Below are 11,099 nucleotides of genomic sequence, written 5' to 3'. Positions count from 1 at the left end.
GTGTTTTATCTCATATTTTAGCACTTATGTGTGCATTTAAAAAAATATGGGGAAAAGAGTAAAAACCCACATTTTCTGGTATCAACACTTTGTTTTCAAAAATGTAATAAAATAAGACCTGTCGGCTACAATGAGCCAGATGAGACACGCACAAAAAAAACATGGAAACGGAAACTTAAACATTTATGTATGTGAACAAAATCCAGTTAAAGGAGGAAACAGGTGATACCTGGAGATACAGAGGGAAAAAACACATGGCCAAAATACGATAAAAAATGAGGATCCTGCAGGTGAATATATATATATATATATATATATATATATATATATATCTGTATACTGTGTATAAGACATACTCATGCCACAGTGAACCTTTTCACCCAGTCATATGTGTTTGTGTGGATCGTAGAGTCGTATGTATGAAAATGTGCTCCGCACCATCTGCTGCTGCGCCCTGTTGAACATCTATTAGTCACGACGCCCAGTGGACGCTCACCGCGCCCACACACAGCTGACTCGCTCTTCTACTGTTGTTAGTGTTCGCTCCTCATGCCGTATGTTGCTGCCACTATAACTGACACTATATATTTCCTTTTTTTTCCCGTCAGATTTTTCATTCATGCATCTCAACTCAGAACTGTCCATTTTTCTTCCAGGTTGTTTGCAGCAACTTGCGTCTCTCTCTGCAAGTTTCCCCCAAAAGCTTTAAACGAGTCGAATGAAAGATAAACATGGAGACGACGGCCGGTTGCAGTGGCGTGACGACGTCTCATGGCTCCTCGCGCTGGGCCTTGAAGAGGAACCCGTAATTCACATGCCCCACTGTCTAAGTGGGGCCTGAGGTCACCGTTTCATGGGAGGATGGAGAGGAGGTGGAACTCGCTTGGAAACACGACCCGAGAATACCCGGCCGTCTTCTGTCGGTAGCGGTGACGTGGTTTCCCAAAAGCGTCTGTCCGGACTGCAGAGCTCTCAAAGTGCATGGGCGAGAGCTGTGATGCCAAACGTCTCCGCGCTAGGGGCCCGCAGTTGATGAACATCCTGACTCTGGAAGGATTTGCCTTCAGCGGTTCTCACCGTCACTGAAGTGCTGTCACTTCCACGCCCCGGTCGCACGCGTGTATTAATACAGAGGTTTGATACGCGGCCGGCTTAGGGAGAGAGTGTGAGCTGGAGAACAGATTGACTGAACTGATTGTGTTAAACCTAAGGACACTTAGGTTATTTTTCAAGTCAAAAGTGTTTCCTTTACCATGATTGAGGACTTATTCTCAAGGTCTCAAAGGTCAAGTATCATTTTAATATATGCTGACTCATATAGGCTTTTCCCTCACTTTGATATACTGTAAACTACTTCAAGCAATAACAAACAACTTTTTGTCTTGGCGGTTCCTCGCGCCTGTTCTCTTTCGTACATCGGTGTCAGTGATTCTCGGGCGACTCAGCACTAATTGGCTGTCACGACTTCGGAGCTTCAGTGTACGAACTTCATTTCTTTCTTCTCCTCCGTTACCTCCAACGTGGTGTTGACAACTTCCTCGGGGGCTCTGAGGAGAAGCAGCTGCGTCTCGCTACTGTAGCGTCTGTACGGAAACAATAATACCACCTGAGACCACTAGGGGCCACTGACGCTCAACTGGTTATTATCCGGGGTGGTAAATGTTGGATGCTTAAATGGCGGATTTCCCTAAATATTTACACGCCATTGCTTTGGTGAACTGATTCTTTGACTAGGAGGATGGAAAAAGTTCATGTACTGTGCAAATGTTCTACATGTTGAGATTCTTCTCCATCACACAAAACCATCAGGGAGGCGTCCGATCAGTCCCAAGTCCAAAAACTGTAGGTCAGCGTGGAAAATGCTTACCAATGGCCTCTGTCGTCAACCTGACAGGAAGACTTTCAGTAGATTGAGATCATCACATTGTAAGGACATTACTCAGGTTCACATTCCATGAAGGTCATTGTCTGTCTGCCGACAACGTATGATGCACACAAACACACAAACGGTTAAACTATATCGTAACATGTGACGAGTTAAATATGGTCGCACAAGAGCTGGGTTTTATTTTATAGTGTGAAATATTGTGTCAATGGGTCAATCAATGTGTGTGTGTGTGTGTGTGTGTGTGTGTGTGTGTGTGTGTGTGTGTGTGTGTGTGTGTGTGTGTGTCAGCCTCCGCCACTCAGCACCACTCCATTAAGTCAGCCTTTGTCACCAGCAGACTGTGACACACACAAAGGACCCTATAGAGGCAGTTCTATTTAACCAGAGTCATCACACACACACACACACACACACACACACACACACACACACACACACACAATGTATACAGTATATATTCTGTTTAAGTGTGTATTTGTTTTTCATGTTGTGACCTACATCATTAAAGAGACCTTGAATATGCACCTGATGGCTTCACACTAGAATTTGGATTTGATAAGAAAAAAAGACTTTAACATTATTCATAATAACACTTAACAAAAAGTCAACAAACAAAGTCAATGACAACTGTATTTTTCATGACTTTTCAACACCGTCCATGGCCTGGACACTTGCAATCTTTGACAGCCCTATAAAGTAAATATAATAAAAACATCAGACAGTACATGTATTGCACTATGTAGTAAACGGGGCTTATATGAAATATTTCATAGATGGGTTTGGGGAAATAAGAGTTGTGGTCCCACGACGAGAGCAGAGGGAAACACCTGCAGGGATTTAGGTGTTGATCCAGCTGAAGGACTCAAACACCCTGTTCTCAGAGCTCAGGGCTGCTGCGCCGGCTCGACCGGTTTCAAATATTCAAACCAAAACACAGGTCGCACACACACGCACACACACACACACACACACACACACACACACACCGTGAATGCCGCTACACCTGTCTGCTGCTAAGCTGTGACAGTGTGTGTGTGTGTGTGTGTGTGTGTGTGTGAGCAGCGGAGGCCAGTTTGTGCAGTATCAGCTGGCCTCGCTCGCTCCCGAGGACAATGGCACTCGGAGCGATTTGGCGTCCCGTCTGTTGAGGCGATTAACACTCGCTGAATTAAAAAACAATGAAAGCAACACGAGTGTAAAAAATCCGTTGACGTTCGCTGACGCAGTTTGAACGGGAATTCTTTCCGACACTAAAAAATGCCAATATGCTCACCTGTGTGCCAATTTGCATCAAAAGCCGTCACGCCGACAGCGGTGAGGTCGGCCTCAGCTGTCAACCATGACGCTCCACCTGGTTTTTATGAAATCAAATGACTGATTGAAACCAAACTGATCAGAAACACGAGAAAAATGTGTAATAATAAAGTATTTTTTTATTTTATTTGGCCCATGTCTCATCTGCTAACACCAACACGGAGGAGGCGGAGTTTATGAGCTATAATGCCACCAGCCACCAGGGGGCGATGGAGAATGTTTCAGACGCAGACTAAAAATATATTTTTAACCACTGTTTTATGGTAAAAAAAAAAAAAAACACATGTAGAGAATTTTATTTTATGTTTTCTATTTTTTTTTTTTTGTTTTTTTTTGCGTATTTATAAGTAATAATTTTACTTGCTTTTTCAAATTCTACCTCCAGTCTCCTTTCCCCCGGCTTCCACGATGCCTCTTGATTTGTCCGGGTGCAACAACATAATTCAAGAAATCATCTTTTACGAGGGTGTACATCCGACGGTGCTCTGCTCTACCCCCCCCCCCCCCCCCCCCCCTGGTCCTCTGCCATCCCTGCGATAAAGGAAACACTTAAGCTGCCTACGTTTCCCACAGGCCTCGGCTGCAGGCCGACTGAAAGAAAGAACTGTAATTTGCCTGTCTAATTATCAGGCTATTTTAAGTGGTGTGTATGTGTGTGTGTGTGTGTGTGTGTGAGTGTGTGTGTGGTTGAGGGGGCACAAGACACTATTGCACTATTATACAGCACTTACACACACACAGACACACACACACACACAGACACACACCGAGCAGCTCCCAGAAGCGACAATGAAGCTGTCAGAGTCTGTAGCGGCTTCGGGGACGAGAGCAGAAAAAGAGCGGATTGAGAGATAAATGGCGAGAGAGGAGACAAAAGGCAGAGTTGAATAATTCATGGAAGTTTGTTCTTCTTCTTTGGGATGGAGCTTTTCTTTGTCATCGTCTCCCTCTCTCTCTGGGTCTCTCCTCCTCTCGGAGGTGTTGTTGAACTCGTGCAAACAGCCTCGGTTTCTGTTGACTTATCACAGTGTGAGAGAAACTGTGATGTGAGGCCGTTGGAACTGTTTTTTATTATGATCATCAAAGGTCACAGAATGAAATGAATGAATGCAAAAAACTGGATGATTCTGTTTACGCGTTCATTCCACATCCAGCAATATGTTAATTTTTCTATAGATTTCTTTTGATTAACAGAATCATTTCTTAGCTTTGTCAACTCAAAGTCACGATTTTCTCGCTGTGCACTACAAGCCACATGTGCAACGGCACCTAGTTAGCATGTAGCTTTTTAGCTCGAGTGGTTTCACTCCATTGGTTTGTGAGTTGCCGCTTTGAAGCCTCGAGTTAAAGGGGCAGTAAGCCATTTTAATCCGATACACTTTTATTTTGTACAAATTCAGAGAATATTGACTCGCGGTCCGCTAGATGTCGGTTCTGCGTGTGCGCCGGGAAAAAAAATGGTTCAGATTGTAAACATCACTCCCCGACACCTGAAGGGACGCGCTAGTTGCAGACGTGCTAGCGACTAGACCTGCTAGCAACAGAATTGCTAGCGACGGACATGGTAGCGACGGACATGGTAGCGACGGACATGCTAGCGACGGACCTGCTAGCGACGGACCTGCTAGCGACGAACATGCTAGCGACAGACCTGCTAGCGACGGACGTGCTAGCGACAGACCTGCTAGCGACAGACATGCTAGCGACAGACATTGTAGCTACGGATCTGCTAGCGACAGACATGCTAGCGACGGACCTGCTAGCGACGAACATGCTAGCGACGGACGTGCTAGCGACGGACCTGCTAGCCACGGACCTGCTAGCAACAGACATGCTAGCGACGAACATGCTAGCGACAGACGTGCTAGCGACGGATGCTATGACTCAGGGGGGTTTCCGCCTTGTGGTGAGCTCGTCCGTCTCACGTACCCGAGGCTGCGAGTCCCGACCAGCGCAGGGAAAACATCGACAACAAACTATCTTTCTCCCAAAATCGCTTACCGCCCCTTAAAATGCAGCTATTTTGTCCAGCGCCATCTTGGATTTTTTTGAAACCACAAGTAACCATATTTGGTGGAGCTCGGGGGTGTGGCCTGACTGAGAACTCATCCACCTACATCTGCGGCACCTATTGGACAGTTCCACCTGTCAATCACGCCATGTCCACGCCCCATATTCACACAGCACTGTATCGTCTACACATATAATATGATGTTCACTTTCTGCATCACGTGCCTTTTTCAACCAGTAGATTCATATCTTTATATTTTATTATATATTATATATTTCCTGATGCTCATGTGTTGTTGCCATCGTAGCTTGTGTTATTTTTAACAGCCTCGGTTGTTGAACTTTCCTTTTATCCACATTGTTTGCTGCGTTAATCTAATCTGATCTCGATATGAAACAGTGAAGCGTTTATAATTCATGCACGTTTATTTTTTTCTCATTTCCCACATTGGGCTCTGGAAATAACTCTCGACGCAGCGTTCAGATTCAGCACATTGTTTCGCCTGCGCTGCTGCTGACAAATGAACAATTACAGTTGCAGCCACAGTCTTCAAACCGTTTGTCCAGGAAAACGAGCTGCTCCCATCGAATCACATCAATATTCAAACGCTGTGTCTGAAACTGTTCAATCATTCTTAATTTAACGGCTGAAGGAAATTATTTTTAAAAAAGCCTGGTTCTCTCCCTCGATGTGACCACACACATTTCTCTGTTTCACTCTGCCTGCTGCTGCAGTGTGTGTGTGTGTGTGTGTGTGTGTGTGTGTCAGTCATTCAGCTAAATAAAGCCGTGGAGTGTTGGGCTCAGCATCTCTGCACTGCCTGTTCATTGTGTTTCAGGGAAGAGCAACAGTAACGACCCCGCAGATGATGCACCATGTCAGCAAACACATAACAATGGATTGTCTGGTGTGTCACACACACACACACACACACTCACACACACACACTCACACACTCACACTCACACACTCACACACTCACACACTCACACTCACACACTCACACACTCACACTCACACTCACACACTCACACACTCACACACTCACACACTCACACACACACACTCACACTCACACACTCACACTCACACACTCACACACACACACTCACACACTCACACTCACACACACACACACACACACACACACACACACACACACACACACACACACACACACACACACACACACACACACACACACAATTTGCTTTGGGAGTGACTCCCGGCGGTCACTACTGTAAACCACTAAGCCTGTTTGCTATATGGAGCCTGGAACAAACGACACACATTTGTACTTATATCCTAGTGAGGACTCACTGGAATAAAGAGACTGATGGGGAGACGATGGGGCCTGTGGGCGTAAAGTGACAATTTATGGTTTTGAAAGAAGAAACAAAAACCAAACCACAAAACCTGATCAATCACAGCCACGTTACTCGCATACCTGACAACTGTGGAGACACTGACGCGACCCCGAGGGCTGAGAGGCCGCGAGCAGCTGCCGCGTGGTCGAGCTCAGACGATACAGGATGAAAAAATAAATATTCAAATAAATCTGTTTTTATACTTAAAACCTAAGCAACTTGTTTTTCATCCAAAGTCAGTGATATAAAAAAAAACACTGAAACCATAAATTTCTCACTGCAGCTAAAATAACTTGATAATAATTATGATTATGGTATGATTCAATTTTTTTCCAGCTTCACACATATATCTAGTGTGTTACCCCATGTGATTGTTTTTGGCCGCAGACACACCAGGTAAAAAAAATATATATAATATTTGTATTTATATTAAATAATATTGGACCGTTATCAGATCAAATTCTGCATGTTCACACCGTTTGAGAAACCAAACGACTCTTTTATGCATTTAATGATTCAAGATCATCATCGTTTTCCGTTTTAGTTTATCCGTTGGGAATTTCTGATCACAATAAATTATGATGCATATTATCTATATAGCCGTTTTCAAAACAGCCGTTACAAAGAGATTCCACAGAGAAGGAGAAATAAAAACAGAGCAAATTATATATTACAACATAAAAAAAAATCAAAGACAACAAGTGGGGGAAAAAAACTGTTAAAAGTAATGATAAAATAAAGTTAACAGTTGGAGAGATGAACTATATGTATATAGAGGGAATCTGGGTAAATATTCAATGAGAGAAAAACCGAAATTTTCTTTCTTATTTCAATGTATCCAGATCTTTATTCCAAAATCGTTCTTCGGGAAACTGGAGGGGGCTAATTCGGCGTTTATCTGGAACAACAGGACCCAGAGAATCCGTAATGTATTTCTTCAGAGGCCAAAAGTGCTGGGGGGAGTGGCTTTACCTAATTTGAACTATTACTATTGGCCAACCGACCTCCGTATACTGCACCACTGGCTGCGTGCTGACAGGTCGCACAATGCCCCAGCGTGGTTGAGACTGGAGGCGGCCTCTTGTTCGCCGTGCTCGCCGGCAGCTCTGGTTCACACATCTAATGGTTCAATCTGCACAGAATACTGTGAAGGTATCATGGTTAAGACTACGCTCAAGGTGTGGAACCAGTTTAGACGCCATTGTGGGCTCAACTCCTTTTCCCTGTTATATAATAAGTGATGAAGACCATGTTATGTTCGTTGTATCTGTTTCATACAATCATATTTTTGTGTCAGTGCAGTGAATACGTGTGTGTGTGTGGATGTATGTATGAGTATGTGTGTATCCATGCACATGCTTGGACTCCTCTTACTTTTCTACATGCTTCATTGCCCCCTTTTTTCCTTTTCCTTTTGTCCTATACAAAAATCACAAATGCACTGAAAATGGTTGTTTTTGAAAAAATGCACAAAAAAAAATACATCAAGTCTTTTTTATATAATGTATGTAATATAATGTCAAACTGTTCTTCAGGCACAAACTCATCACTGGAGTCAAACGACATAACCAGCTTGTCTGCAAACATTCTTATGAGATAATGTCTCATTTTATCAACTATGCATCTTTCATCTTTAGAGCATGAACAGGACGGACGTATTGTTTCATTGATTATTATGATCTGCAGCCTTTACTTTTATGCAGAGTTTTGCTATTCTGCTCCAACCGGACGGTTAACGTGGTGAGAGAGGAAGGAAACCGGTGACGTCTGACGTCTGTGTGTCCGTCTGCCGGGTTCCTCTCTGTCTCCTGTCTGACCTCTGACCTCTGACCTCTCACCTCTCACCTCTCGGTTCTTTCCTTTGTGACCATCTCACATTTGATCAGAATATAAATTATATGTAAACAAACTATGGTCAGCTGAACGTCAGTCAGACAATTGCAGGCATTTCTATCTCTAAGAACGTCTAATGCGGCAAAATACACACACACACACACACACACACACACACACACATTTACACAAATGTCTCCACCCTTAATGATTCACATGTTACAGTTTGATTGATGACATATTGAATGAAAACTAAGCCTCAGCTGAGTCGAATGAGAGACGTTCACAAGGTCGCACGCATGAATATTCCTCTCTACCACGACAGATATAAATATCCACGTCCGATCTTTCTGGAGCACTGGATTGGTCTGGATGTAAAGGCGTGGAGGCCGCTGGAGGCTCCTCCGGTCTTTTAACTGTCACGTCAGTCCGACTGCAGCCCGGTTCACACACAGGTCTGAGATTCCAGGGGGGATTTGGGCGAGAGAGGCGGCAGGACTGGGTGAGAAAAAGAGAGTTTGGAGGAGGAAGAATGTGTGTGTGTGTGTGTGTGTGTGTGTGTGTGTGTGTGTGAGGGGAATGAAGTGGAAGCGTGAGAGAGAGGTTTGTTCCCATGACTCCTGCAGTCGGACAGGTGGAGGTCTGGGATTAGAGAGTGTGACCCAGCTCGACCCCTCACAGCTCCCGCCGGGCTGGACGAGGCATCGCACCAACTTCACCTCAGACACATCAGAAGGAAAGAAAAAACAATCTTCCCCTTATTCTCAAGTTTACACGCTTGGCTTGTTGACTCTGGAAACCAATCTGTGACGGCCTCCCGCCGCATTTAAACAATCGTAACTCAAGCAGTGGCTGCAACTAACAATTGGTTTCATCGCCAATTAACCCGTGTCGACTATAAATGTCGAATGAATTGTAATAAAATAGAACAGGGTTGATACGGAGGCCCTGAAGTGCAAAACAGACAAACGGCGTATCAAATAAAACATGTTTGAGTATCAACTGGAACAAGTTTAATGATGAATACTAACACACACATGTTGTCTGACCTGTGTAACAGTGTACTCTAGTGGCTCACACACACACACACACACACACACACACACACACACACACACACACAGTAAAGGGCCCTAAGCAGGTCTGCTCACAGAGCTTACAGCTCATATCTGAAGCAGAGCAGACATACCTGACTGTCTGCCTCCCTAAGACCTGTAATTCTCTACCCCAGGGTCCGGCAGAGTGTGTGTGTGTGTGTGTGTGTGTGTGTGTGTGTGTTGTTGGAGGGAAACCCAACCAACCACGGCAGTTAAAAATCAGGCCAACCAATCAGGCGCTTCTGCGGCTGTGACAAATTAGTTTTGGCTTTTACAATATTTTTTTTTTGAACTGACTCACCGTTTGCAGATTCAGATCGACAATATAAATGTAATCAAAATCAGTTAAACTTATGTGCAAACAGCAATTTGTTGCTGTGGCTGGTGGAGGCGGACTTCATTTCAACCATTCACACACGTTGGAGCAGTTCAATCTTCAACAATTCACCAGATTTCATAATCGCATTCCTTTTTTAGCGATAGTAAAATATCAAGATGCCGAGTGAACTGCTTATTATTAGTATTTTGTTTTCTAAATATTTAACTGATAACATAAGTTTGACATGTCTAAGGGGACCTGATTTTTATTATATACCAGAACTAATGTCACTGTGGGGTCGGTTTATTTTCGTTGTTGGCACGAGTGGCAGAGCACCTGTTGGACGCCTGCATGAGTTGGGGGCTCCGTGGAGACCGCTTTCTACACTCCCCTTGAGTTAACGCGACCAATGAGGTAAGCTAAGTTATTTTGTGTCTGTACTTTTTACTCCTCTTCATTAATTAACTTTTTTCTTTGTTCACTTGTTACTTTGCTGATTCAGATTAATAACATGAATGTAATCAACATCTGTTTAACTTAGGTGCGAACTGCAACTTGGGAACTGTGGTCACTGTGGGTAACTTCAAGACACAAGACGCATAACTGTGCATATGTGTTAATATATAGCAATACGAGTGAAGGTGAAATGAGTTGCAGGAAATCTGCAGTGTTACTTTGTCTGTCCAGCTTTTAAAGCTTACATTGTGGACTCTGGCTTCCTCTGCTGGTCGAATAGATATGCCAATAAAAAGTAGGTAAGAGTAAGAGATATAATTAGATCGGGTATATATTTTTTATTATCATTTTATTATTATCTTCAATGCAACAACAATTGTGGCTAAATCTAATTATTTCTAATTATTTTTCAATTTGATTTGCATTCTGGAAAACATCCTGCGACCCCCTTGATTTGAATATGTGATATCTCCACATTTGCCAGCACAAATTTGATGATGCTCTGTCAATGCAGTCTAGACTTTCCCTGACCTGTCTCACAATTCAAAAAAAAAGGGTTAGGGTTAGCAAAATATTATCAGCGGAACTTATCAGGCAGATATTTTTTATCTCCTCAGATCAAAGTTGTGGGAGGATGCACTCATCTTCCTTTGCCAAATTGAGTACAAAGTGCAAACTGAACTGAACTGGACTGTTTGGACAAATCCAATTCATAACAATATATTAATATCATCGACAAAAGTGCTTGAATAAGTACAATGGAAAACATTTTAAATACTTGATACGTCATGTCGCTCTTATCAGAAGATGACGT

The sequence above is a fragment of the Scophthalmus maximus genome, chromosome 18, assembly GCF_022379125.1.
Source record: "Scophthalmus maximus strain ysfricsl-2021 chromosome 18, ASM2237912v1, whole genome shotgun sequence".
Lineage (NCBI taxonomy): Eukaryota > Metazoa > Chordata > Actinopteri > Pleuronectiformes > Scophthalmidae > Scophthalmus > Scophthalmus maximus.
This window is presented reverse-complemented; position numbering follows the sequence as displayed.